Raw genomic sequence first — 6853 nt, 5'->3', positions numbered from 1 at the left:
CACAAAACAACCTGGCCATGGCAGACGTTGAAATGAAAGGAACACATTTTTTAGAGATTTTTTTTTCTGCTGAAGTTATAAACAAATCATTCTCCTGTGGCTAAATCCCATGACCAGGGGCCAGCGCTGTAGTTCAGCGGATTAATGCCCTGGCCTGAAGCACTGGCATCCCATATGGGTGCCAGTTCTAGTCCTGGCTGCTCCACTTCCAAGCCAGCTCTCTGCTATAGCCTGGGAAAGCAGTAGAAGATGGCCCAAGTCCTTGGGCCCCTGCACCCACCTGGGAGACCTGGAGGAGGCTCCTGGCTCCTGGCTTCAGATCGGTGCAGCTCCAGCTGTTGCAGCCAATTGGAGAGTGAACTATCAGAGGGAAGACCTCTCTCTCTTTCTCTACTTCTCCTCTCTCTGTGTAACTCTGACTTTCAAATAAATAAAACAAAATTTTTTAAAAAGTAGCTCTTTAAAAAAAATTCCATGACCAGGCTCCTAGCCGCACAGACAAGAACCAGTATATTTCCCCGCTTACCTGGGGTGACCAAACTGGAGTAAAGAAGGACAATTTTATTCTCCTAAAGACAGTTACCCTAAAGACCTTCCTATCCCTATAAGATACTTGATACCATGTCCCCAATACATGTTAATTGCTATATATTTTTAAAATTTATTTATTTATTTGAAAGTCAGAGTTACACAGAGAGGAGAGGCAGAGAGAGGGAGAGAGAGAGGTCTTCCATCTGATGGTTCACTCCCCAAATGGCTGCAACAGCCGGAGCTGCACCAATCTGAAGGCAGGAGCCAGGAGCCTCTTCTGGGTTTCCCATGTAGGTGCAGGGGCCCAAGGACTTGGGCCATCTTCTACTGCTTTCCCAGGCCACAGCACAGAGCTGGATCGGAAGTGGAGCAGCCGGGACATGATCCAGCACCCATGTGGGATGCCGGCACTTCAGGCCAGGGCATTAACCCACTGCACCACAGTGCTGGCCCCAGCTATATGGTTCTTAAAAGCCTGGTTTTCCTCAATTTCTTTCTCCTTGATAGCATACAAGTGGTCCATGGATATGTTTAAATACTTGAAAGTCTTCACTTTCAGCTCCAAGGTGGTATCCTTGTCACCTACAAACATGCCATGTGGCTACTGCCAGAAGGCAGACAACATCCATATGTGGCTCACCCCCTCCTCTACACTCTTTGACAGAGCAAAGGCCTGGTGGGCAGCAGAGATGAGGATCATCACCTCTCTAGCATCCACAACAGTGTTCATGCCCACCATCGCAGCCCTGGTGGGCACCTTGGCCGGATTTCCACTGAGGAACCTAACGCTGGCCAGGATTGTGTCCATGGCCAATTCCTTTACATGGATCCTGGACACCAGGCTGGAGTGTGGTGCATTGCAGTCAACATATTTATCAGGACTGTGCCCCCAATAAAGAGCTCACCCCCACCTGCAGCCTTGATCTTCTCTTCAAAGGCATCATACTCGGCCAGAAGGGCAGCTGCACCCCCATCCAGCAAGTGGGGTTTCGCAGAGTGAATGTCAATGTGCTTGAAGAAGTTGATCTGCGTGAAGGAGTGGCTACTCTGCCAGCGGTCATGAGGCAGGCCGACGTACTCGTCCATGTTGAAGGTCTTCTCATATTTGGAAGAGAAGTCTCCGTCCTATGTTACACGTATCTTAACACAGATCTTAAAAGAATCTATACTGCATGATATCATTTGCATACAAGTTAAGATAATTAATATATAGTGACAGAAACCAGATTAGCTGTCATCTAGGTGCACTGTTGGGGGAAGTGAGGAATACGAATGGGTATAATGAAGCTTTGGGGTGATAAAAATGTACACTTTCCCATGGTGATGATTTCATGTGTGTGCATATGCCAAAACCCAACGAACTTTACACCTTACTGTGTGCCCTTTGCCCACCATAAATTAAAGAGCAGGTTGGCACTGAGAACAGTTCATAGGACAACCATGGTGCAGCAAAGAGGCAGTCGTACTCGAGCAAGTGGAAAAGAGAAGTATTTGAAGCACATCACGCCTCAAAGCAGGACTAGGATCCAGTCTCTGTCTCCATGACTACCACATTGATCCTCACCACAATCATCTCCCTTCTGTATTATTGCAAGAGGCTCCCAGAAGTTCTGTTCTCAACTTTGTCCGTTCCCATCTAATTTTTAGCAGAAACAGTCAAAGCGTCCCTCACTTTCAGGTTCCAAATCCTCTAATGGCTTCACATCTCATTCCAAATGGGGGCAAGGTCCTTACAATAGTAGCCTGAGAAGGCCTGAAAGTCTGGCCCCCACCCTCTGTCCCATTCCTAAACATGCCAGCCTCATTTGTATCGTCTGTGGTGGTCACGCTGGCTTCCTGCTGCTTCCAGACCACGCGGCAAGTGCTCTTTCTTCGTCATGTTGCACTTGCTCTTCCCTATACCCAGGATTCTCTTCACCCAGATGGTGGGTAGTTGTTTCCCTCTTTTCCATCAAGACTTCACTCATATGGCAGCTTCTCCATGAAATTTGGCACCCTCTCTATATTTTCAACCTTCCATGCACACACCCTTCCCTGCTTTGTTTTTTTTCCAGTGTCCTTATAATTTAATATATTAATTCTCCTTATTTATCCTGTTTATTATGTGTCTCTCACCACCAGACCACTCGCAGCTACTGTTAGAATATCAGCTCCTTGGAGAAGGCGCGTGGCACAACAGCATAAGTCACTGCTTGGGATGCCACATTCCACATTGGAGTTCCTGGGTTAAGTCTTGGCTGCTCCACTTCCCATCCAGCTTCCTGCTAACGTGCATCCTGGAAAGTAGCATATGATGGCTTAAGTACTTAGGTCTCCACCCTTGTGGGAGACCCAGATGGAGTATCAGGCTCCTTGCTTCAGCCTGGCCCAGACCCAGCTGTTGCAGGCATTTGGGGAGTGAACCAACAAATGGAAGACTTTTGTATCTCTGCCTGTCTTTCATAAAATGAAAACAATTTTTTAAATGTAAAGAATGCAAGATCCAAAAAAGGCAATCACTTCAGCCTGTGTAATCTCAGTTCCCAAAATAGTACTTAATACAAAAGTACTGAATGAGTGAAAGATTTAATAAGTGTTAAAAGTAAAGAAGAAGAAGAAAGAGGAGGAGGAGAATAACAAGCAAGTCAAAGCTGGAAAGTTAGGGAGAGGTCAGTTAGCACAAGACAGGTCATAAAGTTAGGTATCGTCCTAAATGCAATAATGGGTCATCAAAAGTCCTGAGTGGGGAATAACATGTTCTGATTTATATTACAAACTTATAATTTGTTTCAAAATAACTGGAAGAAGCCAAAGTTACTGGTGGCAGTCAGAGTGATGGTTGGGAAAAAACAGTAAAGAGGGAGAGGGATGCTGTCAAACTGGTGTCTGACAATAGTGATAAAGCACTCCCTCCCATCAAGGCTCTTCAAGAAGAGTGAGGAAAAGATGAGGTTGGCATTGTGGCACAGTGGGTTAAGCCACTGCCTGCAATGCCAGCATCAGATAGGAGGACCCACTGGAGTCCTGACTGCCCCACTTCTGATACAGCTCCCTGCTAATGCAACTGGAAAGGTAGTGGAAGATGGCCCAAGTGAGAGACCCACATGGAGCCCCAGACTCCCGGCTTCAGCCTGGCCCAGTCCCAGCTGATGAGGCCAATTGGGTGCGTGAACCAGTAGGTTAAAGGTAACTCTCTCTCTCCCCCTTTCCTTCTCTCTCGCTCTGTAACTCTGCCTTTCAATTAAAACACACACACACACACACACACACACACACACAGAATGAGGAAAGGAATCAAACACTGCCTAAAGAGAGGGTGGTAGGGCATAGACAAAAGAAGGTCCCTTGCACTTAGTAGCATGGAAGCCACTGCTAACCTTAGCCGACAGGGAAAAACATGAAGGCCACTCACGGAAGAGAGGACCTCAGGAAACCAACCTGGGAATACACAGGAAATCAATAATGTGGATAACTCAGCTTTGAGAAGAGATGGTACTGGTTTTTAAATCAAAAGTATATTGATCTCACGTGGGGGTGGAGAAAAACAGCTGGTGTATCAAACCTGGCTCCCTTCCTTTGCCATCTTAGAAACAACCCTCAGTCCAACTCCACTCTTATTCTCGGCAAAATGCCCTTGAGAAATCGGAAATAGGTTAACCTTCCCTAAGTAACTCATTCTTTTGTTTAACCCTAGCTTTCTGAACTAATGCCCTTAAATCCTGGGTAAATCCTCCATACTGCAGGCTATTTTGGGACCATAATCTTTTCTCACTGCAGGATCAAACCAACTAACTCTTCCAATAGAGTCAAGTTCTGTTTTGCCTTTTTAGTGCATTGAATATAAAAGTTGAAATAGGAGTCTGAAAAGGTAATGGTATGTGATTTTATTTCTTTATTACTGATTTCAAAAGCCCACACAAACCATAATTTGCCATGTCCTTGCAAATGTTACCTTGGATTGCTTATAATTTGTTAATTGTTATGTTTCTCAAAAATTCTTCTTGTAAATTTTGTTTCTGCCTACTTCATCTGAAGGTTACTCTCAGAAATGCTTTCTTACATAAGTTTCAAATCACCTCCTCCGAGTTTTGATGTTACCAAAATTATAGTATTTCAGAAAATGAGAAAAGCAAATCTGCAATAAGCAGTGAAAGAAGTGCTCTGACATCACAGATCCGTCTGTTCCTGTATTTTACTTTCCTCTCCCAAATGTTATACTGTATTTGCTGCTTCCAGATTTTATTATGTTAGAAAGCTCAACAAATCAATTTACCTCCCAATTAGAAGGCTCAATCATGCAAAGGGAAACTATTTTCAATACCAACAGTACTCAAATGATTTGAATCAAATAAGAATAGTGTGCATGTGCCTCTTCAATTGTATTGATCCCTGGCCTAGCACATGGGAAATGTTTAATCAACATCTGTTGAACAAATGAATGTGTGAATGAGTGAATAAAGACGTGCCACAAACTGCTGGAAGAGTGTGTGGTGATACGAATATTCCAGTAAGAGCCTAGTGAGGAAGACTCTGTCAAGACACTTGCATCCCACATCAGAGCACCTGAGTTAAATACCCAGCTCCTGACTCCAGTCCCCTGTTAATGCAGACCCTGGGAGGCTATAGTGATGGCTCAAGTATTTGGGCCACTGCCACTCACGTGGGAGATCCGAACTGAGTTCCTGGCTCCCATTTCAGCCCAGCTCAGCCCCAGCTACTACAGGCAATTGGGAAGAAAACCAGAAGACAGGAGCAAATTCTCTAGCTAGCTAGCTAGCTTTCTCCTTCTCTGTCCCTCAAATAAGATAAACAAGTAAAAAAAAAAATTTGTTTGTTTTCTGCTTTTAAAGGGGGAATATAGTGGAAGGAAATCACGATGTGCATTTCACCTAGAGGTGTGTGTCTTGTTTAAATCGATGCTAACCTGTAGAAATTTCTGATGGAAACATGCTACATGTGTCCTTTTGTACAACATCCATTCACTGCGTGTAACCACTGAGCTGTGACATGTGGCTAGGACACCTGAGAAACTGGACTTAACCGTTTTATATGACTGCAATTTGAATAGCACCTGTGGCTGCCAGAGTAGAAACTGCAACTTTACACAAGTCTGTCTGTGTTCCAGTCCCCATGAAGTATTCTGGTCTGAAACACATTCGCCTGATAAGCCCATACAATGCCAAGCTACAAATAAATCCAAGCATCGCTTTGAGGTGTTTAGACCAGTTTTACATTAGAGCCAAAACTGAGGCAGGAACGGAAAACCCACCCTCTTACAGTCACTTGCCGGGTCTACTCCTCCACCTCAGCTTTTACCACATTCATTTCTGCAACTGCAGTGGCAGAGTCCTACTCATCCAGTGCATGCATGTTCTACTGCCCCGGCACAGAGGCGCCAGTCAGTGCCCAGCAAGTGCAGACGGCCTTTCTGGTAGGGAAAACTAGGCCTATGCAGCACGACATTCAAATCCCACACATATGGGGACACATCCCAGGCTGACCTAGACATGACTACTTGAAATTCACCGACCCAATGTCCCCATCTGGTTCACACCCCTTTTCATTATCAAAAGTACCACTGTTTGGGCTCTACTGAAGCCTTCCCCTTGGAGTGGGTGTTTCACAGGCAGCAAAGCAACTTCTTTGAAGGCCTGCATCTCATGTCAGAGCGCCTGAGCTCAAGTCTCAGCTTCACTTCCCATCCAGTTTCCTGCTAATGCGCACCCTGGGCATCAGGAGGTGAGGGCTCAAGAGCTTGCGTCCCTGCCACCTGTGTAGGAGACTCAGCAGAGTTCCTGGCACAGCCCTGGCTGTTGCAGGATTTTGGAGAGTGAACCAGCAGATGGACGACATCTCTAAGTCTGTGTGTTTCTCTGCCTTCCAAATGGGTAAATAATTCTTTAAAAGCTCCCCCCTTCATCAACACTCCACAACTGTATTTGTTTAGATTACTAAGGAGCAATCAACTTGTTACTAATTTTATTATTTCATTATTCTTGAATTCTTCTTAGTCTGATCAATGTAAATATACATTAGAGGTATTGATTAACTACATTATATTCCTATTAAAGTATAGTAATGTTATTAAGTGATGAAATATGCTTCACAATTTAAAAATAAAATATTAAATCATATCTAATAAAATAATATTCAAATATGGAAGCTAACTTGATTTCAGTAAAAATTAAAGACCTTGACTCAAGTCAGCATTTAAAAGGAATTATGTGCAACGTTAAGGCTGATTTATGAAGTAAAACCCTCACTTACAATCCACGGGTTGAAAAGAACCCCAGAACAGAGCTGAAAATCCAAGCCAGGACCAGAAACTTGGTGAGGACGACCC

General features: G+C 44.4%; 1 pseudogene; it reads right to left on the bottom strand.

Annotated features, from left to right (window-relative positions):
• Positions 1-943: 943 nt before the first annotated feature.
• LOC100351571 (glucosamine-6-phosphate isomerase 1-like) lies at positions 944-6606 on the bottom strand (annotated as a pseudogene).
• Between the last annotated feature and the right edge of the window lie 247 nt (positions 6607-6853).

The sequence above is a fragment of the Oryctolagus cuniculus genome, chromosome 18 (assembly GCF_964237555.1).
Source record: "Oryctolagus cuniculus chromosome 18, mOryCun1.1, whole genome shotgun sequence".
In the NCBI taxonomy this organism is placed as follows: domain Eukaryota; kingdom Metazoa; phylum Chordata; class Mammalia; order Lagomorpha; family Leporidae; genus Oryctolagus; species Oryctolagus cuniculus.
The sequence above is the reverse complement of the archived record's forward strand: the minus strand, read 5'-3'. Positions and strand labels throughout refer to the sequence as shown.